Genomic DNA, 14,820 nt, shown 5'->3' with positions numbered 1-14,820 from the left:
ACAGACACAGAGAAAAATAGAATAGAAAGGGAGAATGAGAAACAGAGAGAGACTGACAGAGAGAGAGGATGAGGAGGAGGAGGAGGAGGAGGAGGAGGAGGGCAGGGTGGGCTAGAAACGCAGACACCAGGCTACCGGCTTTTCCCTTTTCAGTCGAGTAGCGTTAGCTTTGTGTGGCAGCGGGAGAGGTGAAAGTGAAACACTGTATATACGCTACAACAATGAGGTCATCTGGAAACCGCGACTCTACCTCGGCTATAGGCTAAGCTAAGCTAATACGCTGATGTTGAGGCGCGTTTACACAGGGAGCGCTATAGCAGCAGGTATAGCAGGGCTGTCTGCAGAGGCAGGCAGCGCACGCTGCCTTAGATGGTATTCTAGGACGCAGACACAGGCTATCGATTCACAGACGAGGGAGCGAGCCCCTCCCCTATACCTCCACCCAGCCTGCCTCCATCTCTCTCAGTCATCAGCCCAGAGACTGCAATGAGCTCATCCTTTGCTCACCGCCCCCCCCCCCCCCTCCCTCATTCAGGCTCTCACTTGTCTCTCTGCACAGAAACCTCTTCTTCCTCGTGTCTCTCTCTCTCTCTCAAACCATGGCATTTAAATTCATTTATCTTTATTCTTCATTCTTCTATCATACACCTTCACGTGTTTGTTTTTGCCTTATTGTATTGCTCCATAGTATTCTCTCTGTATCTTTCTCTCCTCCTCTATAAGCTGTGCATCACTGTCATGTCATCTCTCTCTGTCTCTCCATTCATCCTATATTATGTCGTTGTCGGGTGGAAACCTTGTATCTCCAAGTTTCAAATGTGTACGTTCTTTCGCAAAGTAAAGCCCTGCTTCATCGTACAAGGCCGTCGCATAAAAGTAGTGAAAACAGCAGATCTACAAGCACACAACGCCTCTGCTGTTTTCACTAGTTTAAATCATTTTTGATAAATGATAAATGCAAAACGAACGGTTTCGGACATATAAGGTTTTCATCCGACAACGACAAGTTTAGCTTGCTGTCCATCCGTCCGTCCGTCCGTCCACCCCCGTACTGCCACTCCACTGCTCTTCAATTGCTCTCCCTTTCAGTGACCACACCCTGTCAGCGATATCCTTCAATCAGGACTATCTCTCTCTCTCTCTCTCTCTCTCTCTCTCTGTGTAGTTTTACCACACATACTCTTTTTATTTCTTCCTGTTCTCTCTCCCCTCTGCTTCCTCTCCTCTCCTCTCCCCTCCCTCCTTCTCACTTGTCATCTCCTGTTCTCCTCTCCTTTCCTCTCATCCTCCCCTCTTTCCTCTGTTTCACTTCTGTTTTTTCTCTGCTTCCCCGCCTCTGTTTGCAGTAGGGGAACAAGAAAGACTGTAGAATGCAAAGGGAGCTTCTATTCAGTTCTCTCACTCTCTCTCTCTCTCTCACACACACACGTACACATGCACGCACAGACATAGTGCTTACTGTAGGTTTTTAGCCTAATATTATCAGGCTATTGTATTTCAACTACATTATCAGTTTCACATTCAGTTCTAACTCTTAACAGGCGTAAAGTCTAATATGCAGATAATTTATAGCATAACGTTATTTGAGAAATAAAATGAAAGACGTGAAACAAGGTTTGTATTGAGGTCATTCTGGGTTCGCTTTACTGAAGCAGCCCTTTTTGATGGATGAAGTCTGTCTAGGAGTGATGAAGGAAGAAACCTATCTTATAGTAATATCCCCCAGGCCCCGGCTTCACTGTGTGTGTGTGTGTGTGTGTGTGTGTGTGTGTGTGTGTGTGTGTGTGTGTGTGTGTGTGTGTGTGTGTGTGTGTGTGTGTGTGTGTGTGTGCGTGTGCGTGTGCGTGTGTGTGCGTGCGTGCGTGCGCGCTTATAGATGTGTGTGTGTGTGTGTGCCTGCATGCGTGAGTGACTGAGTGACTGAGCGAGCGAGTGTCGAGCGAGCAAGTGACTGTGTCCATCCATGTGCACTTGTGCAGCAGGCCCACACACGTTTCTCCACATGCATTATTACTTAATTAAATTAATAACCTCTGTTCTCTGTAGAGTTCTTCCTCCAACGTAATGAAGCATTGCGTTCATGCAGGGCACCGAAGTCTGACTTGACAGCTGTAATCAGCTGTCAGTCTACTGATTGCTTTCAATCAGCCACGCTTTCCTACACACCAATCATCACACCTCATTCCCTCAATAAGGCGGTCTGTTTAACTCTCAAATACCTGGAACGCGCCCGAGTCGCGTTAGATTTTAACCACTTTAACCATCATTGTATGCTTTAACCTTAGAAAAATAGCAGATATACAAGCTCACAGCGCGGCACCGAGTGCCGCGCTGCGAGCTTGTAGATCTGCTATTTTTGAAAAATCATGAAAATGTGTGAAAGTCTTTGAATATCTTTGACCCGATCTTTGACCCGACTACTAAATCCTTCCTCTAAATCAGCTGTTCTCAAACTTTTTCATGTCAAGGACACCCAAGATTACATGTATTTGGCCACAGACCCCCATCTCAAAATATGTTGTTCCAGGGACCCCCCCAGAAGCAAATATGTGAGTTACAAATGTTCGCTTTTAAATAGATATATTCAAAGACTTGCAAAGAAAAATCATGATTTTTCAAAAATAGCAGATCTACAAGCTCGCAGCGCGGCACTCTGTGCCGCGCTGTGAGCTTGTATATCTGCTATTTTTCTAAGGTTAAAGCATACAATGATGGTTAAAGTGGTTAAAATCTAACGCGACTCGGGCGCGTTCCAGGTATTTGAGAGTTGAATACGGCTTCCTCTCTGCTTTTCAATCATTGCCACAGTGTGTGGCAGCACTGCTGATGCTGGCAAACATGCCTCCACCACCCCAGCCGACACCTTATAGGTCAGAGTCTTGAATTCATTATGCAAGCGTTTAAACTGAATGCAGAACTGAAATTCACGTGTGCCTGGCTCTAAAGTAAACTGGAATTCAATGTTTGCAGTGCACGGCTCTAAACTGATTCAATGTTCTATGGCTTTAATGTTAAAATGCATTCAAGTTTGCATGACTCAAGTTATTGTGATTAAATGTCTTGCTATGGGCCTGTGGGGGGTTTAGCATAGCGTTCCCTGATTTTGCTAGCATGCTGCTTATTAAATGCAAAATGTAGGGAACATCTTAAAGAGCGGAGCCAAGTTTAACTATTTGTTGCAATAAATGGTTAATTCTACTTTGACGTGAGTGTTCCCTACTGAACTAAAACTAGAGAGAAAAGTCACACCAGTGTGAAGAGAGCGGTGCTCACATCACCTCTACACTAGAAAATACTGTTCCCGATGAATACCTATTTATATTATATATTGTGATGTCACATGAAGCTTGAACAATCCTCAAATCTATTATATTGTCCAATCAGAAAAAAATTTGCAATTTAATTTAATTAAATTTCTCCATTCTATGTAATGGAGAAATCAAATTGTTATTTTCCCAACATGGACATTACGTATTGGAGCGCCTATCACCGCTCAAAAAAAAACATGTGATCTTTAAATACACAGAGGAGAAGAATAGAGGTGGACAATTCTCAGCGAACGCCTGCTTTTTCCATACACACACACACACACACACACACACACACACACACACACACACACACACACACACACACACACACACACACACACACACACACACACACACACACACACACACACACACACACACAGTAAAATCGTCAGTGTCACTTAACACAGAGAGTGTACAAATGTTACCAAACAAAGGTTCCATTTGGTTCCATTTGTACACACTCCTGGAGAAACAAATGGATAAATAAATCGGAGGATTTTACTGTGCATATAGATTGAGCAGCTGAATCCAAGGGGAGGCTCTGACCCAGTATTGATTTCACGTGTACAAACCATTTGTAACTTGTGAAGCGGAGCGGTAGATACAGTACACGGATGGGAGCAGACGAGTTAAAGAATGATTGTTAGAGTCACCGAGACAAACAAGACAAGTTACTACACAGCAAAACCCGGAGGAGTGTTAATTAGCACTGAAAGTGTAAAAACAATAGTCTTTAACAGGGGGTCCAGGACCCCTAGGGGGTCCTCAGAGTTACTACAGGGGGTCCTCCAAATCTTTGAGTGATAGAAACGTATTTTTCTCCTTTTTTTTTAACCACTTGAACCCTAGCGTCCATATTCTAAGGGGTTGTGGGGGTCACTGCTTCATCTCTCTCTCAACTAAGGGGTCGTTGAAGACCCCTGCCTTGTCTATTCAGAGCTTCAGCAATATGTTATTAAAATGCTATCAAACTTACTCGGTCAAATCAGGCACATCCTGTCTGAAAAGAAAAGATGCAGAAGAACTATAGTCCACGCATTTGTTACCTCCAGGCAGGATCATTGCAATTCCTTATTATCAGGCTGCACCAACAGAATGCTGCTGCACGTGTACCGACAAGAACTAGGAAAAAAGATCATATTTCTTCCACGTTAGCTTCTCTGCACTGGGTCCCTATGAAATCCTGAAGAGAATTTAAAATCCTCTTAATGGTCAGGCACCATAATATCTTAGCTCATTGTCTAAGTCTAAGATATTAGACCCTATCACGCCACTAGAACTCACTGTGCTCCCAGAATGCAGGCCTACTTGTGGTTCCTAGAATCTCAAAAAGTAGAACGAGAGGCAGAGCTTTTAACTATCAGGCTCTTCTTCTGCGTAAACCGTCTCCCCGTTTTGATCAGGGAGGCAGACAACCATCTCTATTAACCTTACTTATGCTGCTATAGCCACAGACTGTTGGAAGACATTCCCTGACTGACTGAGCTCCTCTCTCCCTCTCTGTCTGTGCACATTCATGTCCTATCAATGCATGTTACTAACTTGACTTCGACCCCAGAGTTTTGGTGCTTTCTCGTCCCACAAGCTTCCATGGATCGCGATTATGGACCCCTGCCTCCGGATCGAGGATTTCCATGGATTACTGTTGTGTTATTATAGTTGTTACTATTGTTTGCATCTCTGTCTGCGTGTGTGTGTGTGTGTGTGTGTGTGTGTGTGTGTGTGTGTGTGTGTGTGTGTGTGTGTGTGTGTGTGTGTGTGTGTGTGTGTGTGTGTGTGTGTGTGTGTGTGTGTGTGTGTGTGTGTGCGTGCGTGCGTGTCTCTCTCTGTCGTCTCAACCTGACCTGTCAAGGCAGATGGCTACCATAAAGCCTTCTTCCCATTAAAGGGAATATGGTCCTTGCTGTCATTGCCAAGTTTGCTTCCCCATTTAAATCTATTATTGAAGTATTTGATAGACGAATGTTTGACTGCCAGCAACTGCAAGGTTACCTAACTGAACTTGCGCTGCACAATCCATGCATGTATCATGACGCTCTTAAGTGTATAGCAAAGCCTTTCTCAAGAGACTCAAATAACTTTTAAGTGCCTGCAACTTGATCTTAAGCCAGCCAAATTAAAATATGAATGTGCGCTAATAACGCCAGGAAATAGCTATATTTTATCATCATGATTACATTATTTTCAAAGCCATGATGATATACCATACCACAAAATGACCACTAGAGTGAGCCATCGTAACACTAAAACCATACAAGAGCATAGACCTTAGAAGAGGCCATGTTAAAATCATGTTTGAAGGATGGGACAGTGACGTCGTTCCATTGACTCACAATGGGATCACCGCGGATCACCCATCTGAGCTCAATACTGTTCAATTCGTGCTTGATCGTCTAAAACCACCATCGGTATGGGCACCGGAACGTATACAGATGCCACACAGAAAGTTTCCGAATCAAAATCCGACCTAGTGAAGCTGCGTAAGGGTCGGATGGTTTGCATTGAGCCTAGCGGCTAGCAGAAGCTAATGTAAACAGGAAGGCCTGGTTTAGCAGTGACGTCATAATCGTATCCTTTTTTTCACGGTTTACGTCTTGTTACTAGCCGAAGGTAAGCTAACCATTTCGCTCCGTCTATTAACCCAAATAAAAGCTTAAACAATGCCTTTATATAAAAGTCGATTAAAGTCGCTTGGCAGGGAAGTCCATAGTGACATAGTCGACCTCAAAGTCGACTGGCGTCCAAGTTGTTAACATCACACAAATTATTAAACATTTGGCTTACTTGAGGATCAGACAAACTGCAGTATTGAAATGTTCAGCAGTAAGGTCAAGCATCCTTTAGCAAGGCAGCCATATACTGTAGCTGAGTGGGTAGAAAGGCCATCTGAGAAACAGAAGGTCCCTGGTTTATGCCCCGGTCCCAGTCTATGTGTAGACTGAGAAAGACACTTAAAGGGATATTTCACTTTCAAAAAAACCTTTGGTCATTTTATTGTCTAATCAGGCTTTTATGAACACCCTGAACAGATTTTAATTTGCTTGATTCAGTATTTAGATATTTGATGTAAATGTTACCAGGCCCTCCTCCTCCAGGGCCCCATACACACCCATTGTGTGTGTATGTACTTCAAACTCCATTTTAACCATGATAGATTCATTAAAAACACCCATTATCTTTTCTGGTGACTCATACTACCCTCCTAATACGTGAGCTAGCCGTGTTTTTTCTATAACGTTATACATTTTTTCTATTTTCCCAAAGAATTATAAAAAAAAAATGAAAAGGTTATCGAAAACTCACATATTAGGAGGGTAGTATGAGTCACCGGAAAATAATGGGTGTTCTTAATGAATCAATCATGGTTACAATGGAGTTTGAAGTTACAATGGATGTGAATGGGGAGGGGCCAAGGAGGAGGAGTAACTAAGTAGTATGGTAACATTTACATCAAACATCTAAATATTGAATCAAGCTAACTACAATCTGTCAGGATGTTCATAAAAGTCTGATTAGACGATAAAATTAACAAAGGTTTTTTTTAAAGTGAAATATCCCTTTAACCCCTAACTGCTCCCCAAGCGCTGTATTAATAGTGCCCGCCCACTGCTCCTAAGAGTTAGGATGGGTTGAATGCAGAGGACAAATTTAATGTATGAGCAAATATACAGTGTCAAACAATAGCCCAAAGGAGTGTGGACCAGATTATTGTTATTTAAAACTCTGGGTGTTGCTGGTTAGTAGCTTCTACAGCAAGGGTCTTCAACAGGGGGTCCGGGACCCCTAGGGGGTCCTAGAGGTACTACAGGGGGTCCTCCAAACCTTTGTGAAAGAAACATTATATTAACCACTTGAACCCTAGCATCCATATTCGGAGAACTATAGCCAAAAATAGCCGATCTACAAGCTCACAACGCCTCGCAGTTTCATGTAGAGGGGAAAAATCACACCCGTGTGAACTGAGCGGTGGTTCCCCCCCCCCGTGTGTGTGTGTGTGTGTGTGTGTGTGTGTGTGTGTGTGTGTGTGTGTGTGTGTGTGTGTGTGTGTGTGTGTGTGTGGGCCTGGACAACAGCGCCCCTCCCTTAACATGTGTGGTCAGAAAAGGTACTACACAGGCTTGAGGCTACATACAGACCCACCCACATACAAACAAACTAACTAACAAACAAACATACCTACACACACGGCCACGCTATGGAGACGGTGTGACCACCGCTCAAAAAGAGCAGACTAAGTACAGAGTGATAGGTCAAGTATTGACAAGTGGTTAAATATCTGGAAACACAAATATACATGAACCCAGACGATTAAACTATATGGTATCTATGGGTTGTGGGGGTCCCTGCTTCATCTCTCTCTCTCAACTAAGGGGTCCTTGGCCTGAAAACGTTGAAGACCCCTGTTCTACAGCCAGCCATCTGTGGAGGAAAACTTGCATGCTGCCTCATTTTGCCAGTGTGTGAAACCGTTGACAAACAGGATGCTGTGCATGTACTTCCTGTTTCAGAGAGCACACAGACTGTGGCGAGGAGGAAGCGGGCGCACAAAAAGTCAGAACGAAACCAGGACAAACTGAATAGAGAAAAACCTTCGCTATCTCTCTCGTCTCTCACCTCCTTTTTACTCCACCTATTCTCTTCTGTCATACCCCCCCCCCCCCCCCCTCAGCTTCTTCTTCTGTACTTCTCCCATCCTTTTTTCTCTCCTCTCCTCTCAAAACCGATCCTTTTGCTCCACTGAAAATGCCTACAGTTAGATTTCTAGGCCCAATTACGCAGAAACATTAGGAACAAAGGTCCTTGTTTTCACAGAACCAAGGGTGAAGGGGATGACTCTATCAAAGCAGCCAGAAGGTTGTGAAAACACAACCAACCACTATAATCAAAGCCAAGGACACAGTTATGGACATGCAGTGTATATTCTACCAGTTGCTCACAAATGCCATACATAAAGTACAGCGGAATGCAACTCATATACAACACACTGCCTATCATTTTCCAATCAGTGGGGCACAATTGTTACTGATAGATCCAAGTCCCGAAATATATAAAAATAAAAACCTATATTATATATAGTGTGTGCATGCGTGCATACGCGTGTGCATACATGCGTGAGCACACACGCACGTGTCTGTGTACATGTGGGTGCGTTTCATATCGAGCACAGACGCATTCCACTGAGCAACAGAAGTAATAATTTCATTAATTTTCATGAAGTTATTGACTAAATGGAACCTGCCTAGCCTATAGGCTATTCAATTGGTTTTCTCTCTCACACACTCTCACGCACTCATAAAAGATCGTTGGCCTCCATTGTAGGAATCCATCATGCTCAGGTTTTTCCAGAGGATTTCTATATAGCTTTGGTGCCTCAGAAACTGAAACCATCTCCACAAATTGGTATACAACCTATCCAAGTCAGCTGTGGGTCTTTCTGCTATTTGTCCTAAAGCAAGCAGTGCTATAAACCCATTATGTTCATACAGTTTTATGGGGATATAAATCAGTGGCAGCTACCAGGGGCGTCACAAGGGGGTGAAAAGTGCGACTGAGTTACTAGGGCCCAAGGTGGAGGGGCCGTAATTATTTTTATACTTTAGCTATTGAAAAACAGCAGATATACAAGCTCACAGCGTGGCACAGAGTGTGTAGATCAGCTATTTTTGAAAAGTCGTAAAAATGTGTGCAAATCTTTGAATATATGTATTTTTTAAGCAAACATTTCTAACTAAAATTTAGCTTCTGGGTGGGTCCCTGGAACTAAATATTTTGAGATGGGGGTCCGTGGCCAAACACATATCATTTTGGGGGTCCAAAAAAAAACAAAAAAACAGAAGGATTTGAAATATTCAAAGACTTTCACAAATGTTCAAGATTTTTCCAAAGTAGCGGATCTACATCTTGCCGCACTGTGAGCTTGTATAACTGCTATTTTTCAATAGTTAAAGCACAAAACAACGCGTTCCCAGTCTAAATGGGTTAAAACCCCCTCCCCCTATGAAGAACATTCATGGGGGGGCCCGCAGTGAATCCTTGTACCCAGGGCCCAGAATTTGGTGCGACAACCCTGGCAGCTAGGACTCCCACAGGGGCAGAGGGGCTCAATAAAACGTATGTTTCAGCACAGAGCCAAGGACAGTTTCATAGAGAATGTGTGAATCTAAAGGGCCCCTCAAGGCTCCATCTGATGGACCCCATGGCGTTTCACACTTCTCTCTGAGAACGGAGAAATTGGTATAGGCAAGCAAGGGCCACATTTTAAAAGTGTAAACGTGAAAGTGTCAGTGTGTGTGTGTTTTGGGTTCAAGAATGGGGCAGCAAGTACTGTACAGGTGGCCGTAACAGTGGTAGTGACAGTAATCCTAGTAGTAATACAGCAGTAGTAGTAATACTGTAGTAGTAACGATAAAAGTATTGCTCATAATAGTCATAATAGTACTAGTGATAGTATGCAGTCATATTTACTACTAATAGCTATAGTGCTGTGACTGTAGTTGTAGTGACAGCTATAACAATTTGTATTGCTATTACAAGTATTACACTATTATAAATAAACAATTACACTATTACAATTATTTAATAATTGTAATAGTGCTAATAGTAATAGCAATTACGACTGATCTGTGTAGTAGTAGTTAATAGTAGCAAGGCCAGTATATTTATATAGTACATTTCATACACAATGCTTTACTTAAGGCATAAAAATACATTTTTAACATTATTAACCCCTTTCAACCTGCCGTCCCCATTGTGAATTTGTGGGCATTTCCTTGTAGGAGAAAATTGTCTACAAAAAAAAAAAAATAGATGATCTACAAGCTCACAACGTCATTACACGCTGTGCGCTTGTCAATTGGCTGTTTTTTTCTGTCACATGACAAGGTAGTGTATAAACCGTTAAAGTGGTTAATAACATTACAGTATATGGGACACAAAGCCACACCACCAGGGAGTAGTATGAATGGGAGTAGCACAGTGTGTAGAAGATTGGGAATAGTAGTTCTAAGTAGTACAAGTAGCTTTTGGCCATGAAGTTGCCTATTAGAGTTCCCAAGCAGCTGGTGGAATCTAATTTATGTGGGGAACCAGAATGAATAATGTCCTTATGTCCCTAGAGGACTACACGTGTACTGCACTTCAGCTCATTTTAGCCCTGTACTACTAGCTCTGAAGTCGGCAGTTGAATGCTATATGTTTGCACTCGGAAGCTCCCAGGTGTGAATATGTACTGTACTGTATGTAACTGTGCATGAATGTACTGTATTTATGCTGGAAAAAAAAGTCAGACAACAATCCCCAACAATCGGAGGCAGAGATTTGTGATCAACAACATTTCCTCAATTACTGTACTTCCTGGGAAAGAGGGTAGTTCTCTTTCTCAGTCAGTAGAACTGTAATACTTGAAGAAAAGAAAAATGGTACCCTGTCATCATTCCATATCATCTCTTTGAGATGGACTGATGTGGCCAACAGGGCAAAAGAAAAAGTGAATTATTGTACAGTAAATTAAATTTGGAGACTAACATCACATGGATTTGCAAGCATAATATGCATTGATTTGGCGAGTTATTCCATTAAGCTTGAGGCACAAAAGCTGTGTAGCAGTAATAGCTTTCTGTGTTTCCCTCTCTCTCGCTCTCCCACTCACACACACGCACATGCACTCACTCACACATGCACAGATATGCATAGAGTAAGTGAACGATGCGGTGGGGCGGCGAGTGTATAAGCTGTGTCTAAATGGTTTTCTGACAGCATGATGCGCGGGGTACATTTATCTTCTCTTTGTGTGGATAGAATAAGCCGGTTCATTTGGAGCGCGCTCATCCATAACCACCTGGGTTTACTCACACACCGTAAAATCCTGGGTGTTAATTCACCTCTGAGGAAGTACAAATGGAACCAAATGGACCCATGTGCAACCAATTGGTTCCACTTACACTCTCAGAGCTAAATGACTGATCATTTTACTGTGTACTGAGAACGTCTGGAAGAATACAGCCCCTGGTTTGCATTCTAAGGACATGAATAATAAGTAATTTCAGCTGGCATAAGAAGCATTTGTCAGGCAATAATAATGAATGGGTGAATACAAAAGTATTTGTCACACGGTGATTGGATATACAGAGGTAATCGCAGGTATGGCAATAGAGGTTGTCAGTATACAAGTGAATAAATAATACAAAGGGGTAGGTTTTTTTTTTTGTCAGGGTGGATATTATGAGTCAAGTGATTTGTCTCCATATATCATTTTCTGACTGTCGTGGGAAAGCAGAGAGAGTACGGGATCATACACACACGCACGCACGCGCACACACCAACACACACAGGATCATATATCACAGATATTTATAATACCATCCACACTTGTCTGATACAGAAAAACACAAAGTGAAACACACACACACACACACGCACACGCACACGCGCGCGCACACACACACACACACACACACACACACACACACACACACACACACACACACACACACACACACACACACACACACACACACACACACACACGCAGTGAGAGAGAGAGAGAGGGGGGGGATATAAATAAAGAGGAAGTGAAGTAAGGGACAGGAAATGGTATTGACTCATGTAGAAAAGCATTCAACACTTCAACAGAAGTCAACGGCTGCTGATTGTGAAATATATCACATGTAGTATATTCCTGTATCTACACAACACATGCATAGTGCTACTACGAATTCCAACACATGCACAGTACTCCAACAATACTTTCAATATTAATCACCAGTATCACCATCTTAGTCCTGTGATTGAAATCTGGCAAAAGAGCGGGAAGGAAGCTCAAGATCTGGCAGGTGTAACCCTCTATAATTGTTCTGTTGTTTAAAATGTTCAAACCTACAATTTTAGAACTTCCTGTTTTGTTGTTGTTTGTAACAGCTGATTAATTAAAGTATAAACCTTCAGCTCTCATAGTTCCCCACTCAGACCCAAATCAAAGTTCTGAACCTGAATAGGCCTACATCATACGACAAAACGTTTAAAGTCTATTTCAGTAGGCTATAATTATGTGACTTAAAAAAATAGCCTACATAAATAAATAAAAGTCTCAACTATCTAGGCCAGTGGTTCTCAAAGTGGATTTTTTTGGGGGGTCTAAATTGACACCAACAAGTCTGTAACTTTGACATTGTACAAATGGAATAGCATTCCAATGGACCATAACGGGTCCATTTGGTTCCATTTACACTGTCAAAGTTAAGGGGAGACCTTTGAATGACAAAGTTTGAGAACCACTGATATAGGCCAATAGCACAAAGACAAAATCCAAACCTTGGGTATACAATTTAGTCTAGCAGAGCAGAGCTCAGGTGACACAACTAGACAAGTCAGTTGCAGCCAGAATAATCATCATCAAAATTGTCTACAGCTGTTGCGGTATCATCATCACCGCATCGGAGTAGGGGTAGGCTACATGTCAATGCAGAACTTTGATGAATGAATTGTAACTTGACAGACACAAAATAACATAGTTTTACCTTTAGACGAGCTGGTAGAGGTGTGCAGGCAGCAGGCAGCAGCAGTGAGTGAGACTGACTGCAGAAGTTCTTTCAAGTTTCAACTTCTCCCTGTCGCAGAAAGAGCAGGAAATGAGTGTGGGTGAAATGTGTTCCTGTATTATCTGTGACAAGTTTTACTCTTAACTTATGCTGGAATAGTCCGTCGTACGACGGTGTCCCTCGCCGAAAATAGCAAATCTACAAAGGCCACTAGGTTCACATCACATCTTGTGAGCTTGGTGTGTAGATCTGCTATTTTCAGCACTGTCTGGCCGCCTTTCAAACTAGGCTACTAAAATAAATTAGGCATTACTTTCGTCATCATTGTAATGCTGTGTAATCCTGTCATTATTCACAATAAATACATACTGGCTACCCCCACACAAACTAATTACCGTGAAGAACATAAAATATCGACGTGGAACCAACCAACGTGCGAAATTGCAATTGTCAATATACAGTGCAATTACAGTCACAGTGCCTAGACTGTCATAAAGTTTGACAGTAGTTTCTAGCAGCTCCATGTGGTCTGTATTTCACTGTGTTCTTTGAGCAGGTCTGCCATCTGGTGGACTAAGAAAGTCGTGACTAAAGGGATTAGTGGTGGAAAAAGTAGGCTACTCACATGTTCATGTTTTACTTCAGACTATCAATACTGTATGTAGAAAATACTCTGTACAAGTAAAAGTACAGAATTCAACATTTACTTGAGTAAAAGTACCAAAGTATTGGTAAAATGTACTTAATGTAGGCTACCAAAAGTAAAAGTAGGCATTATGCAGAACATCCCAAGTTTTCAAATGTACAAACATCTTTTTAAAATAGCAGATCTACAAGCTCACAATGCTCTAGCCGATCTACAATCTCTACAGATTGTTGATTTGGCTATTTTCAAATGGCCACAGAGCTGAAGTGGTTAATGTTTAATGTGTGTTTTGTAATTTAAATAGATTCAGTGGTGTAAAAGTAGCCTACAATATTTGGATCATGTAGTGGAGTACAAGTAAAATAATTGGAAATATTCAAGTAAAGTACAAATATCTCAAAATTGTACTAGGCCTACAGTAGGCTACTTAAAGGAGCTATAGTCAACTTTTTCTTGAAAAACGGATGCTAAAATAAAAATAATGTTTCGAAAATATTTTATAAAAAAATAAGCTTCATATATGTGTTTCAATTATAAAATGACCACAAAAAGCGGAAAAATAATGATAAAATAATCATTTTGGCCCTTTGTTTACATTTACGGACCCTGTAAATGTAAACAAAGGACCAAAATGATTATTTTATCATTATTTTTCCGCTTTTTGTGGTAATTCTTTAATTGAAACACATATATGAAGCTTATTTTTTTATAAAATATTTTCGAAACATTATTTTTATTTTAGCATCCGTTTTTCAAGAAAAAGTTGACTATAGCTCCTTTAAGTATATGTATAGTTACTTTACACCACTTCAATATTCATCTAGCGAAACTGATGAATATGGTTCACAGTAGCTTACAGTCCACTCCACACCAATGCAATCAGCTTGCAACAAAAGCTTGCATGCAACTACTTGCAACCATTATACCCAATTGAGCCAAAGGCAGTTGCAAGGAGTTGCAACATGTGTGACATGGCCTTAAAACTGTTTTGTTGCAAGGCTTATACTGTGCAATCAAAGAAAAGCTACTTACTTCAACAATATTCAATAGTGTGTTTTACTCTAGTGCTAACAAAATGAGGGATTGATTTGAATTGATCGCACATTAGGTTTAAAAGAAAACACATGACATAAAAATGATTCTCATTTCTCAAAGAGAAAAAGGCCGTCCATGGTCTCAGACAAATGAAACAATAGCCGAAAAGAACAGGCATTATAATAGCCTACATAAAATTATATAAGACACTTAAAGACTATAAAAACGAAGAACTACCGTAATATTAAACACTCTGCAATGTTTTCTAAAAGCGAGAATTCAACCTTGA

The 14,820-nt window shown here is 41.5% G+C and overlaps 1 protein-coding gene across 1 annotated transcript in view; it reads right to left on the bottom strand.

Annotated features, from left to right (window-relative positions):
• The window catches only part of arhgdig (Rho GDP dissociation inhibitor (GDI) gamma), a gene marked incomplete at its 5' end in the record, with an annotated part of 57,686 nt that extends 44,720 nt beyond the window's left edge, over window positions 1-12,966 (bottom strand). Inside the window, one exon of the mRNA XM_080724183.1 lies at window positions 12,830-12,966. The remainder of the gene's footprint in view (window positions 1-12,829) is intronic.
• Window positions 12,967-14,820: the final 1,854 nt, after the last annotated feature.

Source organism: Nannobrachium achirus, assembly GCF_963921795.1.
Source record: "Nannobrachium achirus genome assembly, chromosome: 4".
NCBI classification, from domain to species: domain Eukaryota; kingdom Metazoa; phylum Chordata; class Actinopteri; order Myctophiformes; family Myctophidae; genus Nannobrachium; species Nannobrachium achirus.
This window is presented reverse-complemented; position numbering and strand designations above follow the sequence as displayed.